Source organism: Dipteris shenzhenensis, chromosome 5, assembly GCF_047967505.1.
Source record: "Dipteris shenzhenensis isolate YYH24624 ecotype China chromosome 5, Dip_SZ_1.0, whole genome shotgun sequence".
NCBI classification, from domain to species: domain Eukaryota; kingdom Viridiplantae; phylum Streptophyta; class Polypodiopsida; order Gleicheniales; family Dipteridaceae; genus Dipteris; species Dipteris shenzhenensis.
The window spans coordinates 28,337,541-28,352,842 of NC_141600.1; positions in this window are offsets into that span (position 1 = coordinate 28,337,541).

The following is a 15,302-nucleotide window of genomic DNA, read 5'->3' on the forward strand; positions in this document are numbered from 1 at the left end:
CAGGTAGTTTAGGCTTAGCCCTGATATAATCTCAGCTACCTCAGTGACCCTCTCACCGCTATCTGTGTCGAGCTTTTCACCACTATCCATGTGTTCACCCTTGCTATTCTTTCCGGTCAACTCTCCACCACCACCTATGTCTTCATATTTGCTATGGTTTCCCGGCAAGTCCTGCATGTCTAATCTTGCTATTGCTTCCTCTATAATACTATTTGGTTGCTACAGATTTTCTTCATCCAAGTTCAACAGATCATCTTCATCGAAGTGCTGATCGTCTTCGATGTCTCTAGTTAGATTGTCTACAAAGAAATAAAGTCAGATCAGAAATGCATTTGAGGCACTGTACACAAAAGACTGTAAATGTGCATCTTCACAAAAAAATGCATACCCTCCTTTTCCTCTATATTCTTGCTTCCTTACAATGACCGCACATTAGATTTCTTCTTGTGTTGTATGTGGTGCTTCATCTTAGTAAGAGCTTCCTTAACTGGAAAACTTTCATTTGCTAAACAATATATAATACATGAATAGATGCAATATATAAAACATGAATAAATGAAATAGATAAAATAGGAACTTATAAAAATAAATACCCTCTTTTGGCCACATAGGAAAAAAAAACAGTCCTACCTCTCTCCTTTGCAAGTGCTGATCATCTTCGATGTCTCTAGTTAGATTGTCTACAAAGAAATAAAGTCAGATTAGAAATGCATTTGAGGCGTTGTACACAAAAGACTGTAAATGTGCATCTTCACAAAAAAATGCATACCCTCTTTTTCCTCTATATTCTTGCTTCTTTACAATGACCGCACAGCAGATTTCTTCTTATGTTATATGTGGCGCTTCATCTTAGTAAGAGCTTCCTTAACTGGCAAACTTTCATCTGCTAAACAATATATAATACATGAATAGATGCAATATATAAAACATGAATAAATGAAATAGATAAAATAGGAACTTATAAAAATAAATACCCTCTTTTGGCCACATAGGAAAAAAAAACAGTCCTACCTCTCTCCTTTGCAACTTTTAGGTCCCCTTGTACCACTGCCTACTGCTTTTTTACTTTGTCCAATATTTCATCCTCGTCATATTCCTAATCCCCAACATCCTCTAAGGAGTTGTCATCTTCCAACCGACTTCCATCGAATCAGTTGTTCATTGTCTTCTTTTCCACACGAGGCATGCCCCTCTACCTGTTGTTCTTTCTTGGTGTCTATGAACACATTTGAAATGTTAGGAGTTTCGCATTTCTCATTTTCAACAGCTTCAGCTTGCTTTGTACCAGTCTTCAACTTTTTTGGACATGGTATTTCGGTGTCTTTACTTATTTGTGTAAGGAAAAGAACAATTATTTGAAACCGATTTCAAAAGGCAAATAGATTATTTAAAGATAGACAATGATAAAAAAAATAGTAGTATTTAAACTTGAAGGAAATATGGCCCTTGAGGGGTCCCCTTTAGGGACAAGGGACATGTTCCAACATAGCCCTTGCCCCTAAAGGGGACCCCTCAAGGGCCATATTTCCATTGATTGTGTTGGAGTCTAAATGTGATTGGTACTAAATAGTAGTAAGTGCTAAGTGCTACTAATAGTGCTAAATACTACTAATACTGCTAAGTATTGATACATAGTACTAAATACTACTAATATTGCTAAGTACTAAATAGTACTAATGCTAATCCTAATACTGCTACATAGTACTAAGTGCTAACTAAGGTACTAAATACGACTAATACTAAATAGACTAAGTGCTAACTAGTGCTAAATACTACTAAATACTACTGATACTAAATAGTACTACATACTGCTAAATACTATTGATACTAAATAATACTAAGTGCTAACTAGTGCTAAATACTACTAAATACTACTGATACTACTAAATAGTACTAAATGCTACATATCAAAAGTAGTACTAACTGCTACCTTAGAGTGCTAAATAGTAGATGATAAATAGTATTGAATGCTTAATACTACTGAATGCTTAATAGTACTAAATGATGAATAGTACTAAATACTAAATTATAGTTCTAAAAACTAAATAGTACTAAATACTAGATAGTGCTAAATGCTACAAAATGCTTAGTCGTATTTAGCCTTTTGGGCTATCCTTTGAGTACTAAATGATATATAGTACTACATGCTAGGTGGTGCTAATATTACTAAATGTTGATGATAAATAGTATTAAATGCTTAATACTACTGAATGCTTAATAGTACTAAATGATGAATAGTACTAAATACTAAATTATAGATCTAAAAACTAAATAGTACTAAATACTAGATAGTGCTAAATGCTACAAAATGCTTAGTCGTATTTAGCCTTTTGGGCTATCCTTTGAGTACTAAATGATATATAGTACTACATGCTAGGTGGTGCTAATATTACTAAATGTTGAACAGTCCTAAATGCTAAATAGTACTAAATGCTAAATAGTGCTGAATAGTACTACATGCCAAATACTACTAAATGCCAGATAGTGTTCAATGTTACATAGTGTTGAAACACATAGTACTAGCAGTGCTAGATATTGCTAAATAGTACTAAATGCTAACTAGTACTAAATGCTTATTAGTAGTATTTAGCCTTTTTAGCTATCCTTTTAGTACTAAATACACAATACTAGGTAGTGCTAGATAATGCTAAAACACAACTGTACTAGCAGTGTTAGATAGTGCCAAATAGTACTAAATGCTTATGCTTTTAGTACTAAATGCTAAATAGTAATAAATGCTAGGTAGTGCTAATATTACTAAATGCTGAATGGCCCTAAATACTAAATAGTACTTGATGCTAATAAATAATGCTAAATATTACTAAATGACAAATACTACTAAATGCCAAATAGTGTTAAATGCTAAATAGTGCTAAAACACACAATACTAGCAGTGCTAAATAGTACTAAAAGCTAAATAGTGCTACTGAATGCTAAATAGTGCTCAATACCACTAAATGCTGAATAGTACTAAAGTCTAGATAGTGCAAAATGTTAAACATTGCTAAATGCCAAATAGTTCTAAATCCTAACTATTGCTAAATCACATAAACAGTACTATTTAGTACTAAAAAATAACTGACTTCAAATGTTCAGCATGTACAATATTATATTACTCTATTGAGTAATAAGTAATAAGAAAAAAAGAGTGAAGAAAATATACTTGCTTTGTCAAAGCCCATGGCAGCCAACCATGCATTTGACACGAATACATTGCAGGATGGATGAATACATTGCAAGTTCTTAGAAAAATGGAATGCTGCACATATGATGTAGTATGTGTGCAAGCATGGTGCAAAAAGCATATCAATAGTTTCTTGAGAAAATCCAAGCCCACAGAAAACACACATGCACATTTATTGAAAGGGTAAGTACACACTACTTGCAATAATAGGACCCAACTCTAAAAACTAAAACATCGATTTGTACATGGAAGTTAAGAATCTCACCATTCAATATTCACGTTCATAGTTGCTACTGTAGAGCCCGTGGGATGGTGAGTTGGTGGTGCTGGATTCAGAACTCTGGGACCCTGACTTGGGAGCCTCTCAATCAGATGCTGCACGTTGCTAAAAAAACTTAAGCTTGCTTTGTAGTGCTCTCCAACACTGATTCGTTGCCTTTTTGCTGATTCAAATATTACTTTTATTGCATCCAGCTCTACCTCAAGTTTTGCTACATCCTTCAAGAACTCGTCTTACAGTACACTACCATGTAATAAATTGTCTACTTTACTACGCACCCAACTAAGTGTATGTACAATTGATTCAACTTTTGTGTAGGCTTCGCCCTCAGTTGTAGTAACAGCCTCAAAATCTACATGCAATCTTGCATTCTCCTTTGACACTGTACCCTTTCACTCATGCAGTACACCTTCTTGCTCCACACTGAACTTTTGTTGATCTTGTAATGGTACAAGCTCCCGTTTTGCTATAGATGTGCCTACATCACATTTGTGCTTGATACACATGCTGTCCAAGCTAGTCGAGTGCAGATTCACGTCTCTATGTTGGGCACAGTCATCCCAATCCACATCTACTCCATGAGTAGATGTAGCAAATGCCCGCATCAACACTATACGAACTTCATTGTTCGTGACTGTTTTCAAATTGTAAATCCTATAATAAATCTTCATAAAATCATTCAGCAACGATTTTTTTAGTCGACCTATATGAAAGCCATGCCAGCTCTCTTTGTCGTTGTTTCCCCATATTTCTCGGATCCAGGTGTCCAACTCTAGATATGAGTCTAACTTCGCTCTCAGGAAAAATCTCCATCCAAGATTGTTGACTCTAGTCGGAATTGCTATTGGTTTGCTGTCCTTAGTCTTTGGCTTCTCTTTGGTTGGAGTTGGAATAGAAGCCACTTTGCTGTCTGTAGCCTTTGCATTCTCTTTGGTTGCAGACTTCCTGGATGGAGTGTTCCTTCTTGGAGAAAGGACATCGGGCTTCTTGGAGGCAAGAGATGTGATGCCTTTGGGCTTCCTTGGAGACAGGGCGGTCTTCAGCTACTACTACAAAGAGAGTAACATTTTATTACTAGGACTCACACTAAGATGAAACAAAGTAAAATAACAAAGAGAGAGAGAGAGAGAGAGAGAGAGAGAGAGAGAGAGAGAGAGAGAGAGCAACAACAAAAGTAGAAAGTTTGCATGTCGACAGAAGGAATGGCAAAAGACAATCGCACGCAAGTCCGAATATTGAATTATGGGGGGAAAGCATTTAGAGAATGGAGGAAAAGCAAAGATCGAATAGAGAATGGGGGAAAAGAGAAGAACGAAGAGAGAGAGAGAGAGAGAGAGAGAGAGAGAGAGAGAGAGAGAGAGAGAGAGAGAGAGAGAGAGAGAGAGAGAGAGAGAGAGTACCCACACAAGAGAGCGACCCGCAATGTCCTACCCAAAAATTCGAGGTGGAAATCAAAAGTTCAGAAGTTTGAAAGTGGAAGCTGGAAATCAGAAGTTCGAAAGTAGAAGTTCAAGTTTGAAAGTGAAACACCTGAGAGGAGACGTAGTGCATGAAAATGTGTGTATGAGCATGAGAATGCGTACGTGAGAATATCTTGTGCATGAGAATCTGTAATCAATAAATATATTAATGCACATCGATTCAAGAAATCTCTCCATATTGCACACTACTTAGTACTACCACATTCTTGCCAATAGTACATACACTGTAGCATGCTTTCACCCTCAAGTCCTATCTAAAGTATTGTACCCATCAGACACATACACATATGCCTAAAAATATTCTATCCTATCCACATCAAAATTTATAAGAACAAGGTTTGAACCTTACTAATGCCTATGCAAAGTATCATACATATCGGACACACATACACATATGCTAGAACTAAATTGATGCTTATTTTTAATAGTCATGCATGATGCATGGTAAGGATTGTGGAAATACACATGGCAAACCATGGAAATGATATTAGATTCACATAAAAATTTGAAAGAGAAAGTACGTTACTCTCATTAAGGCCTATGCAAAGTATCATACTCGTCAAACATATGCAGATATGCTAGAAGCACACTAATGCATATTTTTAATCCCCATGCATAATGCATGATAGAAATTGTGGAAATACACATGCCCCACCATGAAAATGGAACCTGATCCACATAAAAATTTGCAATAACAAGGATCTTACTATCATAAAGTCCTATGAAAGTATTATACCCATTGGATACCCACATACACATATGGTAGAAACACATTGATGCATATTTTTGGCACTCATGCACAATGCAAGGCAAGAATTGTGGAAATACAGATGCCCTACCACGTAAATGATCTCCAATCCAAATAAAACTTTTCAAGAACAAGGGTCTTACTCTCATTAAGGAATGTGCAAAGCATTATACCCATTAAACACACACACACACACACACACACACACACACATTCTAGAAGCACACTGATGCATATTTTTCAACATGCATGCACGATGCATGGTAAGAATTGTGAAAATATGCACACCAAACCATCCACATGAGTTCTAATCCACATAAAACTTTGCAATCAAAACTATTTTACTCTCATTAAGGCCTTTCCAAAGTATCATACCCATTGGACACACACACACTGTTATGGATAAAATTGTCTAAGGAAAAAGGCATTAATATGTATGTGTGTTTGTATATGTGACAATAGTATAATAAAATATGGTGTGCATAGGGCCCAAGGTTGAGGTGGCAGGGCATGACCATGTGCCACCCTTCCATGTAAGAGGACCCATAAGGTGTGTTGTACATAATCCATGATAGTAATATTATAAAATGCAAGGTGGCATGGCTCCTCCATGTGCCACCCCTCCACCTAGGCTGCATTTAGTGAGATATGGCTCAAAGTCCATGGGAGAAGCAATATAAAATAGGTGGAGATAGATATTATATTGAGTTATTCCCTCCATATGGGATAGGCCCATGTGGGGGAGGTATAGAAGGACCAAGAGAGCTAGTTAAATAATGGGGAAAGTAGGATGAGGTGGCAAGATTCCTTGTGCCAACCCTCCACTTGTCCTCCTAGAGGTTTGAACATATTATAAAATTGGAAAGAGACCAAGGGAGTATCATAGACTTGAGATATGGGGCTTGATTTATGTGGAAAATTGAGGCAAAGGGTTGTCGCACACAATTGAGAGTGCGTAACCGCCTAGCCCACATGGGAGACTTTTCCACACACACCATGCATGTGGGAGGATACATTAATGAGGAGAGACCCCCTCTTTTGGCTATAAAAGGAAGGGGCTATTCCTTGATGAGACACGCTCATTCTTGTAAAGCCACCTAGCTAGTATTTTGACATTTCCCTCTCATCCCTTCTTTCAAATAAAGTATGGTTCTCTTCCCTTGATGTCTCCATCTCTACATTCCTCCTCCTATCATGTACATGCTTCTCTTCCCCCTCTCCTTTTCCCCTTGTGTCATAGTCTCCCTCTTCCTTCCCTCCATTTCTAATTCCTTTTTCCCTCCTATGACCACCGTTTGCTCTCATGATCTCCTTTTCTCCATGGCCCTTGAGCGTCACCATGCCTAGCCTCTAGCCTCCGGTCTCGGTTTCTTTTCCGGTTAATAACACACACGTGCTAAAAGCACATTGATGCATTTTTTTAACACTCACCCCTGATGCAAGAAATGGTAGCCAAGAAATTGTTGCCATTTTGTGCTATTGTTTATTCCTAAGAAATGGCAAACAAGAAAGGGCTACCATTTCCTATTGCCATTTCTTCCGAAGAAATGGCAATTCAAGAATTGGTTGCCATTTCTTTTTCTTTTTGGGGCAAATAAAACTTTGCTTATATTATATTCATACAATTTGTACAATGATGTCCCTACTGTGAACAAAATTTTTCTCTCCTCTAAGGAGGAAGATCTTATCTGAAGATAAAAATTCCATTGTTCAGTGATAGAAAGGAAAATTTCATATCTTTTGATTTGGTCTGTAGTCATTGTGTAGCCTGCTCTGAAAATTTTTTTGGAAGGAAAGGTATCTTGCATAACCTAGGCAGAGAGTGAAAAAGTCAGTAGAAATCAGTGAACCTTATGGCTCATCTTTGACTGGATTAAGAGGAGGGATAATTTGAGTCTGTAGGTCCTAGTTGGAGTTTGGAGCAGCTCCCAATAGATGTGATTTGTTCTTCTAGTTCCACCTATAGCTGAGAAATCTGATCATTAAAATAAAGAATAACTTGGTCCAACAGGTATTTAGCTCGGTCCACAAAAGAGAAGAGTCAGTTATAGCAAGCAAAGTTGCATTTTTTCCATACCAACTTATGAATAACTATTCAGCACTTAAGTACTCATCATTAAACTGAAAGGCATTCCTGGCAATCCACATAAAGCACAATGCATGTGCTCTGATGATGACCCACAGGGCATAGGGTGTCTTCAAGGAATCTCCTAGTAAAAGAGACTTCCAATTGATAGGTTACCCTAGCAAGAGCTGGATCACCTTCCAGACCTTCCTAGCTCTAGGGCAAGTAATGAATAAATGAACAATATCTTATTTTATCCCAGGGTAAGCTTTGCACATTCGATCTCCCTTGCCAATACTCAAGATCCTACAGTTGGTCCAAACAACTTTATGAAGGATCAACCACAAGAGTGTGGACATTATCTTTTTTTCCTAGATCAAAGAGAATCTTCCTTCCCACTTCCTCTCATTATCAGAGAGCTTCCATCTAGTGTTGAGAGTGGATACCACCTCTTCTATACCTTCAGATGGAGATTGGTTTTCATTTCTAGCTGCCATTTCTACAAATATATGACACTTTGAGAGACGATTGCCATTTCATACATAAGAAATGGCAAAAATGAAGATTGGGTGCCATTTCTACCTAGTTTTCTTATAGTGACGTTATTATCATGTCTGATATGTGATAATGAATTTAAATGCAAATATAGTAAAAGCCCAAGGAAAATGGTATATCAAAATTATAGGCAAAAATTTGATGATTTCTCAGCTCTTGAAACACTATAGCAAGATGTTCCTTGTGCTCTTCTTCGGACTTAGATTTTCTAACAATGAATCATTCCTTTTGCTCAAGGGATAGGCAACAATTAGATAGCGCTAGAGAGAGAAAGCAATGCCAAACTAGTACAAACATAGAATTTTGCTATGAGAATTGGGTTGCATTTGAAAAGGAGAGAGATCCAGATATAAAATCAAAGGGAATTGAAGCCCATGATATCTATTATTATAGCTTGCCATATTGGAGGCCTTTAATGGCCCCACATCTTTTGGATCCCATGCATATGTTCAAGAACATAGGGGAAGAATTATGAAAACATATAATTGGCAAGAAGGACACAATAGTTTCAAGAAAATATATTAAATTAGCCAATAGAAAGCTTGACCTATAGACAAAACAAAATAGTGATGATGAAAAGGTCACATATGAGATGGCTCCATGGACCTTACATAAGAATGAAGAATCAGCTAGTAAAAGACAAAATGGTAGGCATAAGAAGCATCCTTTGGAGACTTGTTCACTAATGATGATACCTTATTTGGTTTAAAGAGCCATGATTGGCATAATTTATTATAGGCTAGTATTATAGTATATGAATCATGTGATTATTCTTGGGTCACGCCTCATAATAAATTTTATCTCAAATTACATGCGATTGCATATTTTTCCATTGGTCATCCAAGATTGCTTGACTAAGGGTTTGCATGGTCATTTATCAACTAGGAAAAGCTACAAGGTAAGAAAGCATGTGTATACATTCATATATTTTTTGGTTATGCTACAATCATATATTGGTTTGACTAACCTACAAGCATGTGCATTGTAAGGATGGGCAGTTTCAAAAGAATTAGATCCATTTAAGTTTCCAAAGAAGAGGTGAGAGTGTGTAGAGCACTTGTGTTTGATGGAGAAAGAATTGCAAACTAGTTTTTTCAATATACCAAGATGATATACTAGTGCATCTTATAGATGAGATGTCCCTTGCAGATGTTGTTGCTTGCCAATGGATGTTCTTTTTTGAGAGATTCATGAAAGTCATCAAGGAATTTATTCATCCAAGAACATGGCTAGAATAGTCTATGGCACAAGGATGGCTTGTTCATAACTCTCTATTTTATATTACTAAACATTTGTTAAACCTCCAAGAGTATGGAACAATTAGGATAATGAGAAGATAATAGGTGCTCTAGTGTTGCAAGGCAAAGGGAAAAAGAATAAATTATCTCATGTAACTTGTGGGTAGATTTTCATATTTGTCTTATATAGTTTAAGTAATATACATAAATGGCTAAAGATCTATAAAAATGAGAAGAAAAATAGGTCATAAGAGAGGAAAAGGCTTAAGCAAAGTAGAAGGGATAGAAAACAAGCAAGATATCCACTTGAGCTAGAGATAGTTCTAAAAAAACTTTCTCTAGATTGGTATCAAGATGTTATAAGCAAGGCACAATCTAGATTGGTTGGTATCCAGATGCTATAAGCAAGGCACACTCTAATGAATCTTGTGTTATTTATGAAGAAGAGGATATATCACTCAGATGTGATTGGGATGTAAGGGATATTGTTGCTTCATGCATCTTTAATTTATTTATGTGTGCATATTAAAGCTTCCATTAGCAAGCATTTGATTTTATCTTTTTACTATTACAAAGCATATGTTTATGGTGGTATATCTGGGCCTAGTCTACAGTTATCACTTTTTGCATTGAGAGTATTAATCAATGAGATGAATTACCATGGAGTCTAGCCTTGTTGCATCATTTCAACAACAAATTCAGGCAAGCATAAGAGGCACAAATGTAATCAGTGATGAGCTAAATTATTTTTGAGATTGTGCTACTCAAAGCACAATGGTTCTAAGTGATTTAGAGGAGTCCAAATGCAACATTCACAAGGAAGAAAAATGGTCTTTATGCTATTGACTGTTTGAAAGTGCTTCTCTCATTTGATGAACCATTTGGGTTGCCTAAACATTGTTAGCAAAGCATTCTTTTGCAAGGATGCAAATGATAAGGAATGGTTCCATGTGATACATGCAAATCCTCATGGGAGACATAGCTTTCAAATTGCAAACCTAGATGCAAATCCTCATGGGAGACATAGCTTTGAAATTGCAAACCTAGATGCTCATGATGAAGATGAACATGAAGGATACAATCTCGCAAAAATTGATGACCAGGATCATGATAAAATGAAGGAGATAAACCCACCAAAACTTATGCCACTCAATAACAAAGGAGAGATCATGTACATGGTGAGGATGAGGTAGATGACAATAACAAAATTAATGACAAAGAAAACAATATAGAAGGAGATGATATATTAATAATAAGGGGGATGATGACATTATTCTTGAGAGTGAGATTGCTATGGCAATTTAGAAAGAGCTTCAAAAGATGAAAATCTTGAGAGGTGATTGCAGATGTTTGAGATGTAACAAATTTACTTAGATGATTTGATACTTATTTTTATGTATTTTACTTAGAATATTATAGGTGGGAGTTATTTTACTATGGCTAACATAACACGAAGCCCTACTTCTATCCATAGTGGGGAAGACTATGCTAATTACTCCTTTAATGCTTATGGCCCTGACAAATCATCGAGTGCACAAAGAATACATTTGCGGCAACTGATCCTCTAGGGACTGATCCTCAATGAAGATGCCATAGCATCCTCACAGTCACTGCCACTTAAAAGTACACATCATGTTTGAGCTACCAAGTATGACTAAGGTGGAGTGTGGATGATGCAAAGCCATTTCTAGATGACATGGACCAAAACACAATTCTTTTTAATTTTTTGAATGTTGCATGATTGCTATAGAAATAAAGATTAAAAAAGATGCACAAGAGTGGAAAAAGAGTGCAGTAGAAAAAAGTATGTAGTGGAAAAAGAGTGCAGTAGAAAAAAGTATGTACAAAGGTTTACACCTTAACCTTCACTTCCCCCTCTTAAGTTGCAATTGGCAAAGGCCAAGTTGATGTCGAAACTGTGAAACTTATCAAGGGAAAGTGGCTTGGTGAAGATATATGCAACCTATTCTTATGTCAAACAATGTACCAAGTCGATCTCTTCACAAATAACTTTTTCACAAATGACGTGATAACACAATTCAATGTGTTTTGTTATGGCATCAAACACTAGGTTCTTGGCTAGTTGGATGCTTCTCATATTATCTGAATAGAGAATGAAAGGATCTCAATCTTTGAAAGAAGTCACCTGAACTAGTTTGCTTCACATGTTGCATTGGTGGATCCTCTATACTCTGCTTTGGTGGAAGACAATGCCACCGTTGGTTGCAATCAACATGTGTGTATCCATGGAAGTGTAAGTCAGATGACCTGGCATAGTGTAGTCCATGATCCCATGTACCATGAAGGTATGTGACTACTATCTTTGCTAAGGAGGTGAGTCTTCTTGGGATTTTGCATGAATTGACTAAGAACACCAACCAAATAAAAAATGTCAGGCATGGTGATAGTTAACCAGATCAAGCTACCAATGAGTTTCCTATATTGAAGAGGATCTGAAACTGGAGAATTATCAAGTGCTGACAATTTGATGTTGCATTCCATAAGAGTAGGAAGTGGCTTGCCATCATGTAGATGAAGCTACGTAAGTGCCTTTTGAGTGTACTTGCCCCAAGAAATTGTAATTCCTGTGTCATTTCTCCATATTTCTATCCCAAGAAGATCATGGATTTCTCCCATATCCTTCATGTCAAACTTTGAGGTGAGCTGACTCGTAGCTTCTAAGATGAGATGCCCATTTGACCTAGTAATGATCAAGTCATCAACATAAAGCACTACAAGAAGGATGTGTTTTGTAGTCATGGGGCTCCAAGTACACAGTTATGTCACATGTTTTGGTCCAATCCCGTCTCAAAACATTCTTCTCATCAAGCATGCATCTAGATGACTCTATAACAATCACTTTGTTCTTTTTCTTAGCAAATCTATTTTGTTGAGAAGTATAGCTTCATGCGAAGTGACGTGTTATGCCATAATGTCTGCAAAGAAATTGTAATCCCTGTGTCATTTTTCCATATTTGTATCCCAAGAAAATCATGGATTTCTCCCATATCCTTCATGTCAAACTTTGAGGTGAGCTGACTCTTAGCTTCTGAGATGAGATGCCCATTTGAGCTAGTAATGATCAAGTCATCAACATAAAGCACTACAAGAAGGATGTGTTTTGTAGTCATGGGGCTCCAAGTATAGAGCTATGTCACATGTTTTGGTCCAATACTGTCTCAAAACATTCTTCTCATCAAGCATGCATCTAGATGACTCTATAGCAATCACCTTGTTCTTTTTCTTAGCAAATCCATTTTGTTGAGAAGTATAGCTTCATGTGAAGTCACGTGTTATGCCATAATGTCTGCAAAAGGCATTGAACACTTTGGGCTTGTATTTACCTCCATTGTCATAATGGAGGACCTTTAAGTACTCACTAGTTATCTTTTCTACCAAGGCTTTGAAGTCTTTAAAGTATTAAATGCATCATACTTCTATTCTAGGAAGTAGATCCAATTCTTTTGTGAGTATCATCTATGAAGGCGATGAAGTACAAAGCCTTGCCAAGAGATTGTATAGAAGTCGGACCCCATTAATCAGAATGCATACCTCTTATGCCACAATGTACTCAATAAGCATCCTGACTCTAATGATGAGCTGCTAGGGTTGTCTGGAATCTAGATCAGAATGGTAGAAGAAAGTTAAAACATTCTTTTAGTCTTGACACCATGAGCAATGATGGATCCGGGACTCTTGAGCTCCCTCACGGTGCATCCATACTTCTTGAAGATGACATTCATGTCACTCTTAGTCATCTATGCAACAAAGAGAAGATTTTGTGCCATTGTGGGGACATAGAATGCATCTCCAAAACTCCTTGAGGTGCTTGCATAACTATGTAAGGGTACGTTGTCGATCCTTTCGACTTTGTGGTGTGTGTCATCTCCCATCACGATGTTCTCTCTCGGGTGCCTATTGGGACAGAAATTGGAGCACCATTATTTCTCAAATGTCAAAGTGGTTGCTTATGCCAAAGTTGAACCATCATGTATCCTATCTTTTTGTGTCTAAATTGTGGACTTCTTAGATTGAGCATACTATGATATGAGAACTTTTGGTTGATCTTCATCATGGACATAGTTGGTAGAATGCCATTGATGATAGACTTGTTTGACCGGTCTGCATTGGCTGAATCCCTTTGTTTCTTCCTCCATTCTAGTCCCCAATGGCTTGGGATGCCACAATAACTTCAGTTTCATCTAGGAATATTTCTCCGTTTGCCTCCTCTTTTAGAGTTGCCTCTACCTCTAAAATTCCATGTCCCCCCTCTGGGCGGGAGGACCATGATTTTGAGTCCATGAAATGGAGACTATCTGCCCTACTACCGACCTTTTCCTTGATTGCTGGGGTGACCGAAATTCTTGCCTCTTCCTCTGTACAAACCTCTTCTTCCTCCTGTTGTTGTGAAGGCGGTGTCTTGATGCTTCAAGTCTATTCTGAGACCACATCTCAATTGATCCTACATGAGCATGTCCAACATGAGTTGAAAGGATGGGGGTGTATCTTGAGTGACTAATGCAATATAAATTGCCCATAATCTGGTCCTAGTCCATTGACTGCAATCTGGACTAGTCTCGGTTCTTTGACCTCTTGTCCTAATGATGTGAGTTGATCTCCAAGGTCCTTTAATCTAGACTAGTCTCTCTTCTTTGACCTCTTGTCCTATTGATGTGAGCTGATCTCCAAGGTCCTTCAATTTGAGTAGAAATCAAGACTTGATTCATTTCAAAGAATTGGGTCGTTGTCTAGCTGATTCTCCAACAAGAGAATCATGACATGTTGTTGGAATTGTACCTTCTTTCCAAAGTCTCCAAGCAAGTACAACTGAGGTCTAACCACGAAGAAGAAAGATCATCATATCCTTCACATTGAAATTAATGATATTAAATGCAAGCTGAGCCTTGGTATCCCACTCTTTTTGCTACTTTATGAGCTCTAGTTGTTGATCTATGTGGTAAGGGGAGTTGTCGAGGTAAGCTCAGGTGTCTATTCATATCCCATGACAATGTCCCACAAGCCCTTCAACTGAAACATGCTCAACATTTTCAACTTCCCATAGTTCTTATCATCGAGCTTGCTACTATGATTAAAAGATATGACATCATCATGTGATTTTGCCATGGTAAGTCGTATGCACCAAGAAGCAAAACCTATACACAATAGAAACTAAGTGCTGGTGATAGCCAAGGGCTTTACAAGGCTTGAAGAAGTAGTGTAGGAACCAATGCTAAATAGTCAACTAGTGAGTTTACAAGGTGGCATGTGAGTGCAATATGTGCAACTATCCTAAATCGGTAACCAAAACTACCAAGTGACTTAATAAGAGTGAATCTACCCACCACTGTCAATGAACCGTGAGGGTATCGATATACGTGAGATGAATACCAAAGATGGGTTCCGCAGGGGACTGATGCCATTTGGGAACTATTAGGAAATTTTGAGCATGGCTTTAATTGGCTTGTTTGAAGTTGTCTCCTCTAAGGTACCAAGTCCTATAACTAGTCTATGCATCGATCGAGATGAAAAGTAGCAAAGTAGATTTTATCTTAATTCACTTTATGTGCTGGCTTTGAAGAGGATGTGATCTGACCCCAAGGGGTTTCGATGAAGAGGTTTCAGCAAATACTAAGCTATGGAAATTCCAAAAGTGAAATCTGAGGTGACAAGAATATAAAGCCCGATCTACTAAATAAGTAATTTTGCTTTTTGAATCTCCTCCAAATTGCTTCTAGATCAAAAATTATGGCT